We start from the raw sequence: 20534 nt of genomic DNA on the forward strand, positions 1-20534 counted from the left end.
TATCCTGAAAAGGCTTGCGAAATGTACGGAGGGCGAGCGCGGACTATCGAAGATGCAGTTTGGGTTCCGCAAAGGAGTATCGACGGTGGAAGCTATTCGGACAGTACTCGAGAGCGCTGAGAAGGCGTCCAAACAGAATCGAAGAGGAGATCGATATTGTGCAGTGGTAACAATAGACGTCAAAAATGCGTTCAATAGTGCCAGCTTCGAAGCCATCGCATCAGCGCTGCACAGAATGCGGGTCTCTGGTTACCTGTTCCATATTCTGAAGAGCTGCTTTCAGTGCAGAGTGTTGGTGTACGACACTAACGAAGGGCGTAAGTCGATGCGGGTTACAGCGGGCGTTTCTCAAGGCTCCATTCTCGGTCCAACTCTTTGGAACGGGATGTACGATGGAGTCATGAGGCTGCGGTTGCCCAGAAAAGTTAAAATCGTGGGTTTTGCGAACGACGTGTCACTAACGGTGATGGGCAAGACACTTGAAGAAGTAGAGGTGTTGGCAACGGAGGCGATAGCAATGATCGAGAGCTGGATGAACGGAGTGAAGCTGCAAATAGCTCACCATAAGACGGAGGTGCTACTAGTCAGCAACTGTAAGGCGATTCAGCGGATGGAGATCGTCGTTGGTGATCATACGATTGCATCGAAGCGATCACTGAAACATCTGAGAGTGATGATCGATGACCGGCTAAACTTCAATAGCCACGTCGATTACGTCTGCGAAAAGTCGGCGAAGGCTATGAGCGCAATAGCAAGGATCATGCCAAACGTTGGCGGTCCAAGAAGTAGCACCAGGCGTCTGCTAGCTAGTGTCTCGTCATCGATACTGCGGTATGGAGTCCCCGCTTGGGGTAATGCGCTGGAAACCAAGCGGAACCGTAGAAGGCTACAAAGCTCGTTCCGGCTGATGGCCATACGAGTCGCGAGCGCCTTCAGAACGATCTCGTCGGAGGCAGTATGCGTTATCGCCGGGATGGTCCCTATCTGCATCAGCCTAGCGGAAGATATTGAGTGCTATCATCGGAAAGACACGAAAATGTGAGAAAGATGGAGAGAATCCGTTCAATGGAGAGGTGGTAGCATGAAGGGGACAGTACAGACAATGGGAGGTGGACCCACCGACTCATTCCAAACCTGTCAACGTGGATAAACAGGAAGCATGGCGAAGTAAACTTTCACCTGACACAGTTCCTGTCAGGCCACGGCTGCTTCAGGAAGTATTTACATCGTTTTGGGCATGCTGCTTCGCCATTTTACCCGGAGTGTGAGAACATCGAGGAGACGGTGGAGCACGTGATCTTTGAATGCCCCAGGTTTGAGGCAGTTCGTAGGGAAATACACGGTTTAAGGTCACTCCTGACGGAATCCAATTTTCAAAGTACTCGCGTTTTCAATGGCACACCATTCGATACGGAAGCAACGCACAACTATCATTTTAATTTTTTTTGCTTTGCTACGTCGCAGCATGCGTGAAAAAATAAAAATGACAGTTGTGCGTTGCTTCCGTATCGTATGGTGTGCCCTTGAAAACGCGAGTGCTTTGAAAATTGGATTCCGTCAGGAGTGACCTTAAAACAAGAGAACGCGATAGAAAAAAATGTGCCGAGAGGAAAGCACGTGGAATGCAGTCGACAGGGTAGCTACACGGATTTTATCCGAGTTGCAGAAGAAATGGCGTAACGACCAAAGAGCGTCGGTATCGGGAGAACTTCCTTCGTCGGGGAACTCTCCGTCGGCGTAGGCTAGATCCGCCTAGATCCGTTTGCGATGAAATACAACCAGTTAAGGGTCGTCAGGGCACCAGTGAACCGGACGCCCTGCTCCCCCGGAATCGCTGGACTGACCTTGGCACTCGGCCGGAAGAACCTCCTTCGCCGGGGCTCTGTTAGATTCCCCGTTGGCACGAGACCGAGCAGATTGTGAAGAATGAGCTGCTAAAGTCGCCGAGACACCAGTCACTTCAAGGTGAAGGCTGGGTACACCGGCGATAGTATCAAGGAATGGTGCTGAACAGCACAACAGGCCGACTTTTCCGAAGTAAAGCATATTGGTAGTACCGGAGAAGTTAGGCAAAGACACGAATAGGATGGAAAGTTCGAATGGTAGAATCCATGAAGTAGACAATTTATTTTGCGGTCCGAGGGGAAGCAAGGTAACAAAACAAGTAAAGGAGGTTTTTTCCCTCAGTCGAGGGTTTTTCCTCCCACCACGTTGGAAGCAAATTTCCATAGAAGCAAGATTACCTAATTGTGGAAGGTAACTTAGCAGGCATGATCCCCAGAGCCCAATCCCCCTAGCAGGCCGCAAGGAGAGATGGTGAATGTTTCCAAGCAGTTTTGCGAAGAAGTACAGACGAAAGTGTCATAACTCAGTAAAAAAAATCTATCTATCTATCTATCTAACTTTTTTTATTGAGTTATGACACTTCTGTCTGCACTTCCTCGCAAACCTGCTTGGAAACATTCACCTTTACCCCTTGCTGCCTGCTAGGAGGATTGGGCTCTGGCGTTCGCGCCTGCTATGTAACCTTTAATTAGGTAATCCTTGTTTCTATGGAAACTTGCTTCCACTGTGATGGGAGGAAAAGTCTCAAATGAGGGGAAAAACCTCCTTTCCTAGCTTTGCTATCTTACTCCTCCCCGGGACCGCCAGATACGTCTTCTACTATGAGCTCATTCGAACTTTTCATCAAATCTTTCTGTGACGATGCCTGTACTTCTCCGGTACAACCAATCTGCTTTACTTCGGAAAAGTCGGTTTGTTGTGCTGTTAAGCACCTTTCCATGGCCTCCACTTTGAAGTGGTTGGTGTCTCGACGACTTTAAACAACTAATTCTTCGCGATCTACTCGGTCTAGTCCCCGAGGGCGGATCTAGCCTACTCCGACAGAGAATTCCCCGGCGAAGGAGTTTCTCCCATACCGAAGCCAATCAGCCGAGTGCCAAGGTCAGTCCAGCGATTCCGGTGGAGCAGGGCGTCCGGTTCACTGGTGCCCTGACTACCCGTCACTGGTGGTATTTCGTCGCGATCTACTCAGTCTAGTCCCCGGCGGTGGATCTAGCCTACACCGACGGAGAGTTCCTCGACAAAAGAATTTCTCCCGATACCGATTCTCTTTGGTCGTTGCGCCATTTCTTTTGCAAAACAGATGATATGCGCGATACTACCCTGTCGACCGCATTACAAGTGCTTTCCTCTCGACACATTTCCTCAACGAAGTTCTCCAAGCTTAAACCGGTTATTTCCCTTCGTAGTGCCTTAAACCTTAGACATACGAAGACCACGTGCTCCGGCGTCTCTTCGACGTTCTCACAGTTCGGACAGAACGGTGAGTTGGCATGCCCGAGCCGATGCAGATACTTCCTGAAGCATCCGTGGCCCGACAGGAACTGCGTCAGATGGAAGTTTACCTCGCCATGCTTTCTATTTATCCACGTTGCCAGGTTCGGAATAAGAAGGTGGGTCCACCTTTCTTTCTCCGTACTGTCCCACTCCTGTTGCCATCCCGCCATCGAACGTATTCTTACCACCTTCCTTATGTTTCTGGTGTCTCTCCGCTGATAACACTCGATATCTTCCTCCAGTGCGATGCAGATGGGTAACATCCCGGCAATAACGCATGCTGTCTCCGACGATATTGTTCTATACGCGCTTGCAACCCGTATGGCCATCATCCGGAACACACTTTTTAGTTTTTCTCACGATTCCGCTTGGTTTGCAGTGCTTTCCCCCAAGCAGGAACTCCATACCGCAGTATCGATGACGAGACACTAGCTAGCAGATGCCTCGTGCTGCTTCTTGGTCTGCCAACGTTTTTCATGATCCTCGTTATCGCGTTCATTGCCTTCGCCGACTTTTCACAGGCGTAGTCGACATGGCTGTTGAAGTTCATCAATCATCAATCATCACTCCCAGATGCTTCAGTGACCGTTTCGATGTAATTTCATGCCCTCCGATTACGATCTCCATCCGTTGGATTGCTTTGCAGTTGCTGACTAATAGCACCTCCGTTTTTTGGTGAGCTATCTGTAGCTTGACTCCATTCATCCAACTCTCGATTGTGGTTATTGCCTTCGTCACAGTTAGTGACACGTCGTCCGCAAAACCCACGATTCTCACTTTCCTGGGCAGCTGCAGAGTCAGGACTCCATCAATATCAGTGCTGTAGTTGCGGGGGGTCGGGGTTAGTCCGCGACTAACAAGCTCCATATTTTGCTTCGAGTTAATTTTTATTTTCAAAATTATAATTTAAATTTTCTTAAAATGCTAGAGCAGTGTAACATTTATATTGTAACATTAGCTTACTTAATTTATGCAAGACTATGTGAAGCACTTTCCGTTGCCGGATATGATGTGATTCACAAAGAGGAATATTAAAATTATAGATGATTCCAAATGAACGAATTGTTTACATACAGAATTTGAAGAAAAAAACATATTTGAATACCAATCTGCGCAACAAAAAAGCGTTCATAGTGCACATTTGAGCTCGAACATATCCTGTCGAGGCGTTTATACAAGTATTTATCAAACAGCATAGAGGCGCCTGCAGTGAAAATTTGAGTCCAAACGTGACCAGCATGGAGGCGCCTGCAGTTAACATTTGAGTCCAAACTTGACCTGTCGAGGCGTTCTTTTCCAAGAACTAGCTCGAATACTTAAGGCTGAAAGTCGCCAGACTACTCGATGCGCCACCGAAAGAAAAGAAGACTGAGCAAATCAAATCATGACAATAGATATTGATTTATTATCGTATCAGAACCATATTCCTATTACCAGCCTATTCTAACTACTCTAATAGCATGCTGTTTTCTTTATATCGATCTACAAACGATGCGCCCATCTCTGTTGTGAGTCTAATGATGACACACGCCGCCCGCTGGATCCCGCCACCTCGCACCGCTTGCCGTCGTCTGAGTTGGATATTGGTGCCTACACTTTTCCTAATAGTGTGACCGTTCTATGTCCGCTGCGCGCTGCGCCGATTATTCCAATCGTTCGCTGTGGTGCAGGTGCCTGGCTTGATCCTCACGGTCGATATGTGCCGGTTCTTTCGTGTGTGCTGCTGAGCTCCGCTCGCATGCCACGTGACTCAGTCTGTGATGCTGCGAATTTAGCAAAGGGAAGAAAGGCCTTCTGATTGTGCGAAGGCCTTTCTGTGCGCTTTGCAATGATAATGCCCTCGTCTATCGATGCAGTCGTGTACTAGTGATACATGCGATCCCACATGCAAAACCTATGCGTTCTGGTAAAGCCACGTGCAATTGCTTTGAGATTGGATGAAAATCGAATGGTGCCACTAATCTAAATGTCGACCAGTATTGTTTGCACACGTGGCGATCGTCTCCGAACAACTCGTCCGTTGTTGGCTAACTGACGGTGTCTATTTTACCGTCAATGGTGATTAATTTCTCGTGCCACACAAATTATGCGGAGTTGTCGAACACGGAGGTTGGGTGTCTTCACCGTATCACTGCACACACTATTCTGTGCTATTTGGGCTTAGTATGAAGCTTCGGTAGCGAGGCTCAGAATGCTGGTGTCAAGACAATTGCTGCTACTTAATGCGATGTCAAGCGGGCGGCCCATGTGTCATTAGGGCAGTTCACATTTCAAAAATGTTCGAAAGTTCCAACTCCCACATGTCTATAAGCATAATTTTGGTAACATAGGAGTCCTGGCAAAATTTCAGGCAATTCGGTGGTCATTTAGGGGTGGCGCGAAGTCAATTTATGTTTATATGGAAATTTGTATGGGAAAAACTTAAAATTTATTCGAATCCCCCTACAACTCTTAAATTGTGATGAATTCAAATAAACATCCCCAACCTCCATTTTTGGAATCTATTTGAGCTCAACCAGTGGGTAACTTATTAATTTTGATTTATATTTCCACTGCTACGTTGAGACTAATTACACAATTTTAGCCATTTATCCCATATTCACACTGTCAATAGAACCGTTCAATCCACTCATAACTAATGTGTTATCCGGAGGTCTCATTTATATAGATTCCAAAAAGGGAGGTTGGGGATGTTTTTTGAATTCATTACGATTTGACAGTTGTAGGGAGATTTGAAGAAATTTTAAGTTTTTCCCATACAAATTGCCATATAAACATAAATTAACTTCGCGCCACCCCTAAATGGCCACCGAATTGCCTGAAATTTTGCCAGGACTCCTATATTATCAAAATGATGCTAATAGACATATGGGAGTTGGAATTTTCGAACATTTTTGAAATTTGAACTGCCCTAATGTGTCATATTGTGGTTTCATTATACTCGCTATTTCTAGCGCCGCTAACGCTGCTTTATTTGTATTTAATATGGTTCTAAATAGAAATTAAGCTATAACGTAACAGTTCATATTGGATCAAGTACTTATCAAACAGCATTGATGTGTCTGAAGTGCAAATTGGAGTCCAAACGTGACCAGCATGGAGGCGCCTGCAGTAAAACTTTGGGTTCTAACATGAACTGACGCGATGAGAAAAGTTCTTTGAATCTCCGACAAGTTGGCAAGTTGGCAAGGCAAGTTGAAGTCGAAGATTGTTGATACCGTAATAACCGCTGTAATCCTTCAATGCTACCGTTCATACTGTAGTTAGTCCGACGAAATGGCCTTCTTAGCATAGCGTTATTTGGAAGTGCCCTCGGCTGTACGTTGATATATTTTGCTCCAAAATATCGCTGCAACTATTCGGCCTTGCGAAACAACTGTAACCAGTACGGCCCAAGCATTGTTACGGCGATTCCTTAGCAGCTCCAGATCGATAACCCGATAGCAGATATTATAACTTGATTGGTGTAATGGACCTCTCCACGGTAGTCTACGCAGAGCAAATCGTAGGAAACGTCGTTGCACGGACTCAATTTGTTCTGCACCGTTCATTGGGATTCCGAACGGGGCACAGCAATACTCTAGTATAGACCGCACCAGTGAATAAAACAGATACTTCGGACAGTAAATGTCAGAAAATTCTTTGGCCAAAGAAAGATAAAGCCCAGGGTTTTTGGAAGCCTTGCCCACAACGTACGAGATGTGCATCTTGTACGTTAGTTGGAAATCCAAAATTACGCCCAAGTCTTTGACATGAGTTAGTCGTTCTATTCTAGTATTCGGGTGCGTGTAGGCCAAAATGGTGGCTCTAGGGCCTTATGGAGTTCCAAACACCCTTCTCAAGGCAGCAATCATTGCGAACAGCGAGAGGATCATCCTCAACAGGCTGACCCCGTACTCAGAGGGTACGGGCGGCCTCGCAAGCAATCAGTTCGGGTTTCGTAAGGATAAGTCCACGTTTGACGTTGACAGCCTGGTAAAGACCGCTGAGATAGCGATCCAATGTAAAAGGCGAGGTATTCCATATATTCTAAGCTATTTCCAGAACCGTATACTATTATACGAGACCGATGCCAGTCAGAGAAGTGTTCCAATTAATGCAGTAGTACCGCAGGGCTCATTATTGGACCCGGTATTATGGAATATTATGTACGGCGGACTTCTGAAACTAAAGTTCCCTTCTGATGTCAAGATCGTCGGCCTCGCCTATGACCTTAGAAGTCTACGGGGATTCAATTCTTGTGGCAGCATACGCGATCAACACACTGGCGGATTGGAAACTCTTCTAGTATTTTGTCCCCATCCAAAACCTTAGATTGGTCCTTGGCCACCGGAGATGTTCCGGGTTTTTCGAGGGTATGTTAATGCATTTTTTCTTCTGCTTGTCATTTTAAGTGACATTTACTTCCATCATGTTTTACCCTTTCCCCAGAAACTAGAACTAGTATGCTGACTGATCGAAAATCCGTAAGGTATACGCAGAAGTATTGCCATTTCCAAACGATCTGGGATTGGCCCTGAACAGATGTAACTTTCGTAGATCTCCCAGAAACTATTACCAATTGGCCAATGAGTCTTAGGGTCGATTTCTTCACCTCCGCTTAGTGCTTAAACCAGGTTTAAGCGTATGGGTAAGCACCGTTGATCTTGGCAATCACGACACCCTCAGCGGAAGAGTGTACCACCTCTTGGACCAGATACCGTCCCGTTGTGCAAATAGCCGCCATCCTAGATCCGTTCGTCACCTAATTGACGACAGGAACGTTGTACGGGTCGAACAGGAGGACGACTGCCACAGCAACTGCTAAACAGATGTACAGTGGTTAAAATTCAATTGTGTTACTAGCACGGCTTCTTCTTGTTTGTCTCTCTGATAGGACATGAAGGTCTGATGGTCCACACAAAACGTGGTTACAGGCTTGCTTTTTGTTGGCGTAGATGAGGAACTTTGGTGCCTTATCGCATTCCTGCGCCTTGTGCTCTTCCTCACCACAACGCACGATGACACTGGTTACTACGGTCTGGGTCCATACAGTCGTAGGACTTGTGCCCCGACTCTAAGCACGAATAGAACTTGTTCACTGATGGCGGCTGGAGTTTGCTTACTGGACATACTGACCAGCTGATCTTCAACTTCCATTCTCTATGAATTTTTTTTTTGCGTCCGTGACTGATCTAAGGTCGGCTACCTGCGTGCCGAAGGTGCCGCCTCTTAGGCGTACAGAGGTCTTCTCAACATCTGTGCAGCACTGCTCTCTGATGGCAGAGACGACATCGTCCGCGTTCGTAACCTCGTCCAGTTGCTTGAACTGGAGGGTCATTTCCGCCCCAACGACATCACATTGACGTCGTCACCCAAGATCTCTTGGGCCAACTTCCTATAGTCCGTCCCACTAGCTTGCGCTCCGCGTTTCAGAATCAAGATCATTTCACCGGTCTTGGTGCGTCTGACGCTTCGCACGTCCTGACCTAGCACCGAAAGCTTTTCTGCCGCGTATCTTAAATAAAGCGTCCTGTTCTTGTCTTGCGACTCGGGCGAAGCATCCGAAGGTTCTGTTTCAGTTCTTTACTGATGTTCTACCTTGCACTCGAGAACTCGATGATATTATCGAGATGCTCGGTGACCACCCGCATCCCGTAGTCACTTGCCGTGCGTTGTTTTAGGGCTATACCCCATCACTGCTAGTGAAACTCTGAGGCTATTAATTAATTATTAATTTTTGAATCACTCATTATTGTTAGGCCCCCCATGTGGCTGTCGTCGAATCCTACTGGAGTAGTCGCCCTCAAAGATCCCATGGTTATCTTTGCATGCCTATCGGTATGCAAGGTGTTCATGCATTGGTTTATACTTACATGTTCAGAGCCATATCAGCGCAAGTCAGGAAACTCCCACCCAGCAGGAAAAGCTTGGTGCCATGATTAGACAGCGTGCTGCAAGGCTCGCCACGGACGGGCGGAAGACAGGCTAGCCATTAGCCCACTCGCCGATTCAAGTCAGAGTCACCTGAATCTGAAATAGTAGAATGTCCGACTGCCATCCTTCGTTTTCACAATATTATAAAATCCAATTACTATTACTGCCATATCTTGTCGTTAACACGCGGCTAGAATGCCATAATCAAGACTTCACTGGTATTGATACTGATGTGCCAATTGACACTCCATGGGCCCCTGCACCAAGGAATATGGCAACTGACAACTACAAAGCATCCGCCACCCACCCTCTGATATATTGCTCAATGCTTCAGTACCTGGGTCTTTATTTATGATTTGTGGTTGTAGATTTTATTTTGGTCATGGAAGGCGCTTTATGACGTTCTCACTTTCTGCCATTGAAAACCATTGAAATTTTCTCACAATTAAAAATCATTTTCAATTTTTCCTGTATTTGACTTATTTTTTAGTGTAGGCCCCCTCTATTGCCTATGTGTGGTAACGCCCCCAATTTTCGCCGACTAACTAGCTTTTAGTTCACAACTACATCACTGTTATCATACATCCCGTTCCAGAGGGTTGGGCCGAGTATGGAACCCTGAGGAACACCGACCCAGATACACCAGAACTCTGCTCTGAAAGTAGCTCTTCAGAATGTGACACAGATAGCCGGGAACCCGCATTCTGTGCAGCGCTGCGGCAATAGCTTCAAAACTGGCGCTGTTGAACGCGTTCTTCACGTCTATCGTAACCACTGCGCAGTATCGATCTCCTCTTCGCTTCTGTTTGGACGCTTTCTCAGCACTTTCGAGTACTGTCCGGATTGCATCCACAGTTGATACTCCTTTTCGGAATCCGAACTGCATCATTGACAATCCACCCTCACCCTCCATACACTTCGTCAACCTGTTCAGGATGATCCTCTCCAGGAGCTCCAGGCATATCGGTCTATACGAGGCCGGATTCCCCGGCGGCTTTCCAGGTTTTGGCTGCAATACCAGCTTCTGGATCTTCTACATTTCTGGAAAGTTACCCTCGTCCAGGCACCGCTGGAGTACCGTTCTCAACATATCCGGATATGCCAAGATCGGGAGCGGGCCATTTGGCATAAAGTCATTTGGCATAACGCCATTTGGCATAAGGTCATTTGACATAAAGGCCATTTGGCATAACGGTCATTTGGCATAACGGACATTTGGCATAATTGTAACCAACGTCAAAAGTGAGGGTCTTTTGGCATAACGGGCATTTGGCATAATTTTTCTTTGCGTTCGCTAAATGGTGATTAAGTGGTGCGGGAAATACCCCGGAATAGTAAATATAACACTCGTCGATAACAATATTAAAAATACATTGTCCTCTCGTGGAAAGAATGCATTTGCAATGCAATGCAAAAGTAGGCGCATGCCCGGATTAGAGCAGTAGTGGATATAATCCCCTCTTTAAAAGAAAGCGTGTTGCCGGATTATGGCAATGAAGGATGTGATCCCTTCTTTAAAAGTAGGTGCTTGCCCGGATCATGGCAATGGAGGATATGATCTCTTCTTTAAAACTAGGCGCTTGCCCGGATTAAGGTCATGATGGATCTGATCCCTTCTTTAAATGTAGGCGCTTGCATGGATTATGGCAATGGATGATGAGGGATCACATTAAAATTAGGCGCTTGCCCGGATTATGACAATGGTGGATGTGATTCCTTCTTTAAAAGAAGGCGCTTGCCCGAATTGAGGCAATGGTGGAAGTGGTCCCTTCTTTAAAAGTAGGCGCATGCCTGGAATAAGGCCATGGTGGATGTGATCCCTTCTTTAAAAGTACGCGCTTGCATGGACTATGGCAATGGAGGATGTGATCCTTTCTTCAAAAGTAGGCGCTTGCCCGGATTATGACAATGGTGGATGTGATTCCTTCTTTAAAAGAAGGCACTTGCCCGGATTGAGGCAATGGTGGATGTGATTCCTTATTTAAAAGAAGGCGCTTGTCCGAATTGAGGCAATGGTGGATGTGATCCTTCTTTAAAAGTACGCACTTGCCCGGATTATGACAATGGTTGATGTGATTTCTTCTTTAAAAGAAGGTGCTTGCCCGGATTGAGGCAATGGTGGATGTGATCCCTTCTTTAAAAATAGGCGCTTGCACGGATCATGGCAATGGAGGATTTGATTTGTTCTTCAAAAATAGGCGCTTGTCCGGATTGAAGCAATGGTGGATGTAATCCCTTCTTTAAAAGTAGGTGTGTGGCCTGAATTGTGGCAATGCAATGGTGGATGTGATCCCTTCTTTAAAAGTAGGCCCTGCCCGGATTATTGCAATGGTAGATGTGACTCCTTCTTTATAAGTAGGCGCTTGTCGGGAATAAATCAATGGTAGATGTGATCTCTTCCCCGAAAAGCACAATTCAGATTGATTTGGTTGCAATAACTCATATGTGACTTGATTGGTTTTAGTAACTCGTCTACGACAAGCGTGTTGCTTGAGTTTTTAAAGTTAGGCGCTTACCCGCATTAAGGCAATGGTGGATTTAATCCGGTCTTACGGCGCATGCTCGGATTGAAGCAATGGTGGGTGTAATCCATACTTTAAAAGTAGGCATGTGGCCGGAATAAGTCATTGATGGATGTGATCCCTCTCTCGAAAGTAATTCTGCCGTTTTGTTATTTAGTTCTCCCGAAAAATGTCTACCATCAATCTAAATTTATCAGAAAACACCCTCGACCTACTTTATCTACGCTAAACATTACATGAAATATCCCTTTCGCTTTCCCAGCTCGAAATTATGCCAAATGTACGTTATGCCAAATGATCCACTCTTTTCTTACAGTTCAAAATTATGCCAAATGTCCGTTATGCCAAATGACCATTATGCCAAATGGCCTTTATGCCAAATGACCTTATGCCAAATGGCGTTATGCCAAATGACTTTATGCCAAATGACCCAGACCCGCCAAGATCGCAGCTTGCAGAGCCACGTTTGATATTCCATCTGGAACCGGGAGCTTTCTTCGTTTTCAGGTGCCTCGCTGCTTCTGTCAGCTCGTTATTGGACACTTGTCGATCCTCGGCAATTGCTTCCGCATCTTCGCCGTATGGTGTCGGTGGCCACATAGTCAGGTCGTGTTTCGGGAAAAGACCTTCCACGATTTCCTTCAGCATTACTGGACACATTTCAGCTGGCGTCGACGGGCCTTTGATCTTCGCCATTGCTGGATTATGATGCTCTACAAACTGATATGACGTACTCCGCCGTTGGTGCGATGAAAATGGAATGAGCGTGAATGTTGCGAAATGTAAAGTAATCACCTTCTGCCGAATCATATCCCCAATAATGTACAGCTATACTTTTGCCGATGCTGCACTAGACCGTGTTCCGTCGATTCGTGACTTGAGCGTTACAATGGACTCTAAATTGCAGTTAAACGAACATATTTCTGCAATAACTGCGAAGGCATTTCTGGGATTTCTTCGTAGGAATGCAGCTCTTTTCACCGATGTTTACACCTTGAAAGCTCTATACTGTGCACTTGTGATGAGTATTTTAGAATATGCTACCCGTATTTGGACGCCGTACCATACGACCCAAGTGATTCGCATTAAACGAGTTCAAAAACAGTTCATCCGTTTCGCTCTTCGGCACATACCGTGGAACGATCCAATGCACTCATCTGACTATAGAGCCCGATGTCAGCTAATCGACCTGGAACGACTTGTAGTGTATGACATCATCAACAGTAACATACTGTCCGGACTTGCTCGTGGATGTACAGTTGAGCATACCTAGCCATAGTCTGCGTCACGCTGATTTACTCGCTGTTCCAACCCACCGAGCAACGTACGGATCTTTTTAGCTCTTGCCTTAGGGCTTCTAATAATGCTTGTAATTTGTTTGATTTTAACGTGTCCAAGTATTGTTTCAAATCTAGAATAAGGAACTTAGAATAAGAGTAGTCTGCACGATCCAATCGAAGGCGAATAAACAATTAAAACCAAAACCACGGCAGCCGCAGCAGCAGCCATGGCCAAGCAGACGACAGTCAGCATATGCTTTTACTATTTTCTTTCCCCACAATTAATGTTTTCGTACAATAATGTCACATTGTTAAACTGTTTTTGGTGGCAAATATTAATTTCATAAGTCCTAGCTCATCAATTCCAGTGGTTAGCACTCTTTCTAGGCTTTGCGCCACAGGTGATTAATCTCGATTCTGTTCTGTTTGCGCTGCGCACGAGCCAATACAAGAAAGCTCATGCAAATGCTGACCGCACCGACGTCACGAGACTCTCACGAAGCAGCAAGAAACAGTTTGTCGCATACACTTTTTGGCAAACTGTTCCGGTTTGTTTGGTGCATAAAATTTGACAGGATAGAATGAAAATATTCGCACAATCAAAGTGTTTTACTATTCCCAACACTGACTGGGTTTATTTATGTATTCATTTAATCATTTGTTCATTTATTTATTCATTTATATATTGTTTATTAATTAATGTCTTCATTTATTTATTTATTCATTAATTAATTTATCAATTTAAGTGGAGATTGATGACCATACAATACGTATTTAGTTGCTACTCCGTGATTCAATTTTCAGACTCACCATCTGTTCATTCGCTTTGCATTGACCTCGTTCGAGATCGTTGATAGATTGAAGGAGGGTGCTGTGCTTCCATATTTGTTGTTTATAGTTGCACTCGATGGCGATTTTAGGAGATCCGGCAGGCAGAAGATCGTCACCATCATCACGCGTCCGTTTATGTATGCTCCTAAGGAGACAGATCACCTCCTTAGAATCGATCTCAGAATAGTAGTCGAGGCCCTGACGGCCAGATGGCGAGTATAAGCTTAACAATGAACTTTACCAGCTGATCCAATTCACTTCCGATGTATATACGGTACAGTGAACGTTCGCTAATTGGTTTTTTTCTAGTTGGGGCGTTTTTTAGTTGGGGGTTCGCTAATTGGGGCGAAACCCAATTAAAAAGCAGCTAAACGTCAGAATGTGATGTCAAAAACTCGTTGACGTTTTGTTTCCGTGTTTGGCGGGATCGATATTTTCTGGCGCGTAAAATTTTCTTTTGTTCAATGCGAAAAGTAAACAACATTGATGCTTGTCAAACCGCTCCAATTAGCGAACGGCATTCGCTAGTTGGGGTGAGGTCGTATTTCAATTAGCGAACGATCACTATACACCCATTATTTTGTACACGGTTGGTATTCTTTAATTTCCCGGTTAACCTGATTTTTCACAGCTTTTTAAATGCCACCAGAATTTTGTTTGATTTTTTGTGAATTTTTTCATAGTTTCATTAATGTTGAAGCTCGTAATCAACTAAAACCCACCCGTGTAAAAAAAGAACCGTGTCTTTCCTGAAATTATTTGAACTAAAGCCACAGCCCATCATATTTATGTTTTTTTTTGTCTTTCTTGTATATACTAAGTACACTGGAGTCGGTTTTTACGCGTGAACGGTATACGAAATGTTTTATGTATATGTTAAGTCTTTTTAAAATCTGCAAGGCGTTTTAGTTTGGGCCCTTGTCAAAAGTTTGACTAGAGTCAAAATGGTCAACCAGTGATGCAAATTATGTTTTTTTTATCATAAGCAATGTATATGCTTCAAAGAAATCAAAAAATACTAAATTAAAATCTTGAAAAAAATTGTGGTTTCCGGTAGAACTGCTCAGAGTGTTTTGGTACTCGGATTAATCAGCTTTTTTATTGAAGACTCCATTAAAATGATTTTTTATATTGACTAATCATCATATTTATGCACAAAACATCGGAACTTTCCACTGAGGATTTTAAAAGCTCTCGCAACCTAGATATTTGTGTGGCCTGTGCAAAATACTTCCAATTTACGACTGGTAAGATTTTAAAGTTCGAATTTAAACATAGCGGACGCCACAGCAAATGAATGTGCCCGGCGATGTGGTTTGAGGCGACGAGATAGTGTGATTTTACGACTCGATGATGTTTGATTGCCATTCCTTTGCATAGGAATTTCATACAGCACTGCGTGGTCGCGACTACTCCCAAATAGAGTACCACCTGCTTTAGGCTGGGTTTCAAAGTGTCATAATTTATCACGGTGAGTGATAAATTTTACAGGCCCCCAACATAGGAAGCCCATTGGTAACGGATCTCCCTTCTCCGGGTCCCATTCGGAACTGTGACGATTTGTCAATTAAACTGGTTTTATGGTGGCTTTCTCATCACGTCATCCTCACCGGTAAGTAACCCAATACTGCCAATATAAATTTAGACCACCGGCACTTTTCATTGCCAACCATTTCCAACCGATATTGTTTTGTCATTTTTCTGCGTTGTTTCACTCGAGGCTGTATCATAATTTTAACGAGCTATCTATTGTCGGTGAACGTTATACGACACCAATTAATTGGGATAGGTTATTACGTCCATCGAATGTGGCCTCAAATCGTTACGCACTTTGCTCTACGGACGGGCATAATATTAGTGGTTTGTTGTGCTTTTTCAATTCTTTCCTAAACATTCGACGATATGCTCAAGGTGAAACAAATCGAATTGTAAGCAGCAGAGCATAAGTTACGGCAACAGATCGGTAGTAACTGCAAATTGTGGCACTATTCCGGCAATGACTGTGAATAACATGTTGCTCAAACAAGCAAATAGCAATTCAATCGACAGCCTTGATTATAAACATACACGTAACTGGTGGGGGCGCCATCCAAAAGAGTTTTGATATTCATCATCTATTGGGGGACACCATCCATATTTCCTCCATGAAACCAAAGTATCGAATAACATTGCGAGTAAAATGGTTCTCCGATCATGTTCTGTTAGTACTGGTGCTGTAGATTTGTTCAATGAGGCAGCTCGAACCTGTTTGAAACTGTCTGTTTTTTTATTTTAAACAACAAAAATACTTTAAGCTTCTTGATCAGGAGTTTCGATCAATTCGCACGGAATTTAAACGAATATATTTGTAAAAATTACACATATTTATTATAACCGGGGAATCAATTTTTTGGAATGCGCACGCGAAACAAGCGACAAAAGAGAACCAACGACAAAGCTTTGTTTTTGTCGGAGATAATAATGACAAAGATCCGAACATTTTTGTCAGCAACAAAAAAGAAGACAATCTTGTTGCTAACTTTTCATCCCGTTATTTTGCATTATTTCTAGAGCAAATTTCGGTTTTATGCTATCACAGTTTCTGGTTTTATGGAAATATTCGAGAATCGAACAATGATTACAAAATTAGCATCGTAGTTTGGGAAATATCAGAGCATGCAAGGCAAATGATTCTTGTCATATTGTGTTCGGCTTCTGATAAAGGTTTGTCGCTAGGTGCGTTTGTCAGTAACAAACTCTGTTGATGACAAAGACTATATTGTTAGGCGTTGCTCGAATATTGATTCCCTGATTATAACCAAACATTGAACAAAACATCACGCAACTTCTATCTTGCTTTGTCTATGTGACAAAATACATTCAATGTGCATTGTGCAGAACTTTCCGTCAATAGGGCTGCATTTGTACATCGATGCCCGAACATATTCCACCTTGAAATAATTACTTCAACCTACTATAGCTGCACGACACCCCGAAGATATCTGGTTTAGCTGATCAGCATGATGGACTTGCCCACCAAAATTTTTACAATTACAATTTTTAACTAGGATTCTCATGCAATTTCGCAAAAAAGACTTTTCTGCGTTTAAGTGATGTGTATTCCTATGCCATAAACAGGGCGAACCAGTAACGATTGTTGTTATGACCATTGTTCCGTGCTGATGGTTCGTATGCCAATGGTTACGTTTGTTGATTAGGGGTTTCCTTTCACTGTACATCGCAGTTTTGTATGTCGTACGGTTCGTCACGGCACCATATGATCGCGCAATAATCATCACATTAAACATTCCACCTTTATTGATTTATGAACAGTGAACAATTTGTACAATCCTATGTTGTGCTTATAGCTCCATACGATAGACAAAACAGATGGCAATGAAGGAGATCAGTGAGAGGGCACAAAGCCGTGCACGGCAGCTTTAAATTCGATGTACGTTCGAAAGTTGCTCTTCAAACACACTCCATTAAACGCAGTCAGAGTCTCATTTTTCGAACTAAACTCGATCTCTGTCAAAATTTGGAGAATTTATGTTGAAAATCTGAAAATTCCTGACTCAATACGAAGAGTTCATGTAGCAAATCAATTTGGTCTTATTTCGTAGAACGTTTTTGCCGTGTTCGCAAAATTCTCGTCAAAATTCGAAGAAAAACTGTCGCAAAGCGGAGAGTTTTTGTCTAAATTCGGATAAGTTCTAGTCCATAAGCGGGCTTGGTAGTCATATGGCTACTGCTTCTGCCTCATACGCAGGAGGTCGTGGGTTCAATCCCAGGTCCGTTCCTTTCTCCTACTTTGTATCTTTCTCTTTATTTCTCATGTTCTAGCAATCGCTAGAACTAGAAATGGACTTCCATACCGTTTCCATTACTATTCCTATACCTTCAACTTGAGTATTCTAACAGTAATCTGCTAGAATTGGAAATGAACTATAGAGCTCGTTTCCTACATCCAATTAGAAATTCCATCAGTTACCTTCTCCTATGTATCACATTGGCAGCTCGTTAACCAAGACGGACCTCTGCCTCTCCAACCTAACCCAGAAATTCCAACAAATTCCGCATGAACTCGTGGCAAGTGCAGAGGTATATTCGGCTTGCAGTGGGCGAGTGATTGCATCATCATTTCCTCCCCCTTCCCCACATTGACTTGCATTCTGACGTGGCAGGCGCCAGTATGACCTAACAAATGAGATCACCAGTACTTGTACATTGAAGATGTGTGCTAGTCCCAAGCAAACATCTGTTGGTTCCCTGTGCAAGAACAGCTGATCTGGTCATAATGGAGTAGCAACTACGAGCAGTCAATCAAGCTCAAGCTCAAGCTCAAATTCGGATAAGTTCTAGTCCACACTCAGATAGTTTTTTGTCAAAATTTTGATTATTTCTGTCGATTCTATCAATGTTCGAGGATTCTCTTGAGGGTGGTTCAAATATAACGTCCACTACTTTTTGAGATTTTAGAACACCCCTCCCCTCGCTATCACGCTTTTTTGTGTTCCGAGTGTACGAACTGTCACAAAATCTTAACCCCATCCTCAAACTGTGGACGTCATTTTTGAACGACCCCTTGACGAAAAAATCGAAGAAAATCAAAATTTGGATTTTCTTTTTAAATTCTGAAATTGGGAGAAAATTTTTTTGACCAAATGCGGAAAACTTCTCGTCAGAATTCGGATATTGTTCTGTCGAAATTCAGGGAACTTCTAATGAATCGCCTACTTTGTGCGTGCTTACAACGGCACACTAGAAGTTAACTTTCGGAAATCAGTATGGCGAAAGGCATCCAAGGTTTAATATCTCAAAAATAAGCACCTTAATCGAAAAAAAATATTTGGTAGGCTTAGTAACGGACACCTTCTTACATAACTGGTACCAAATAGTTTTTCGTGAGAAAACCCACGTTAGATGTCTTTCGCCATACGAACTTCAGGTGGTAAGCTCATGCTGGATTTTTCTTACATATACGTTAGCGCCTGGATACGGCAGCGGTGGGTAGGAAACTAACCACTGTATGTGATTAATTGAAAAACGAAGAAATTCTAGTCCAAATTTGGGTATTTTTTCTCGAAATTAGGAGAATTTCCTGTCAGAAATCTGAAAATTTCTTCTCGATATTCGGAGAATATCTTATTCATAGTAGGAGCAATTCTTGTCGAAATTCTGACGTTTTTTTTTTGTAATTTGGAAAATTTCTTGTTGAAAATAGGAGAAATTCTTGACGGAAATCGGAGAATTTTGTTGAAATTAGGATATCTTCTTATCGAATTCGCCCCCGTGACACTGGGTAGACACCTTTGCGTGGTGTGTTACGGTGTAAGATCTACCACGGTCACACTACTGTCAGCTACAGGCAAATCCTGACCCAACGAATACCTTCCCCAATATCCAACTCCGTGGTACTTATGAGGGTGTTGCTGAGTCGGGGGCCTCTCGTTAAGTAAGTACTACATCAACACTTCCTTCCTCTCCCAAGTTACGGTGAAGATGGGCGTTGCTGGGAGCAGTAATCCTCATGCTTTTGTGATTTTTATCCTAGATTGAAATCAAGGACCACACCCACCTTGATTTCAGATAGCAACTGAATAAGGATTTCAAAAGAAAAACATGATAATCACTAGTGGATTGGACAAAGTACACCGTAACTATGCTATGCTATGCTATTAGAATATCTTCTTATCGAATTCGGAGAATTTCTTGTTGAAAACGGAAAAATCTTGTCGAAATTGGGATATCTTTAGAATAACTTGTCGAGTCTCGGAGAGTGGGGATTCGGAGAACTGAGCACTTCGTATCAAATTCGTAGTATTTGTAGTAGAATACGGACCAATTCTTTAGAAATTTGGAGAATATCTTTTCAAAATTCTGACAATTTCTTTTCTATATAGGGAGAATTTTGTATAGAGAGAACTTCTTTCGGAATTCGGAAAATTTCTTACGAAATTCAGATTTTTTTTGTTTTCCGAGATAGGAGATTTTTTTTTCTAAATTGGAAGAATTTCTGTCGACATTGGAAGATTCGAAGAATTTCTTTTGAAATTTTGGAGAATTTCTTTCGAAGTCGAAATTCGGAGAATTACTTTCAAAATTCGGAGTATTTCTTTCGAAATTCGGAGAATTTCTTTCAAAATTCGAATAATTTCTTTTGAAATTTTGGAGAATTTCTTTCGAATTCGAAATTCGGAGAATTTCTTTCGAAATTCGGAGAATTTCTTTCGAAATTCGGAGAATTTCTTTCAAAATTCGGAGAATTTCTTTCGAAATTCGGAGAATTTCTTTCGAAATTCGGAGAATTTCTTTCGAAATTCGGAGAATTTCTTTCGAAATTCGGAGAATTTCTTTCGAAATTCGGAGAATTTCTTTCGAAATTCGGAGAATTTCTTTCGAAATTCGGAGAATTTCTTTCGAAATTCGGAGAATTTCTTTCGAGATTTCTTTCGAAATTCGGAGAATTTCTTTCGAAATTCGGAGAATTTCTTTCGAAATTCGGAGAATTTCTTTCGAAATTCGGAGAATTTCTTTCGAAATTCGGAGAATTTCTTTCGAAATTCGGAGAATTTCTTTCGAAATTCGGAGAATTTCTTTCGAAATTCGGAGAATTTCTTTCGAAATTCGGAGAATTTCTTTCGAAATTCGGAGAATTTCTTTC

At 43.3% G+C, this 20534-nt stretch overlaps 1 protein-coding gene across 15 annotated transcripts in view; it reads right to left on the reverse strand.

The window, feature by feature from the left end:
* LOC134204977 (complexin) overlaps positions 1–20534 on the reverse strand; it is a 1044191-nt gene that overhangs the window by 858828 nt on the left and 164829 nt on the right. The window lies entirely within an intron of this gene.

The sequence above is a fragment of the Armigeres subalbatus genome, chromosome 1 (genome assembly GCF_024139115.2).
Source record: "Armigeres subalbatus isolate Guangzhou_Male chromosome 1, GZ_Asu_2, whole genome shotgun sequence".
Classification (NCBI taxonomy): domain Eukaryota; kingdom Metazoa; phylum Arthropoda; class Insecta; order Diptera; family Culicidae; genus Armigeres; species Armigeres subalbatus.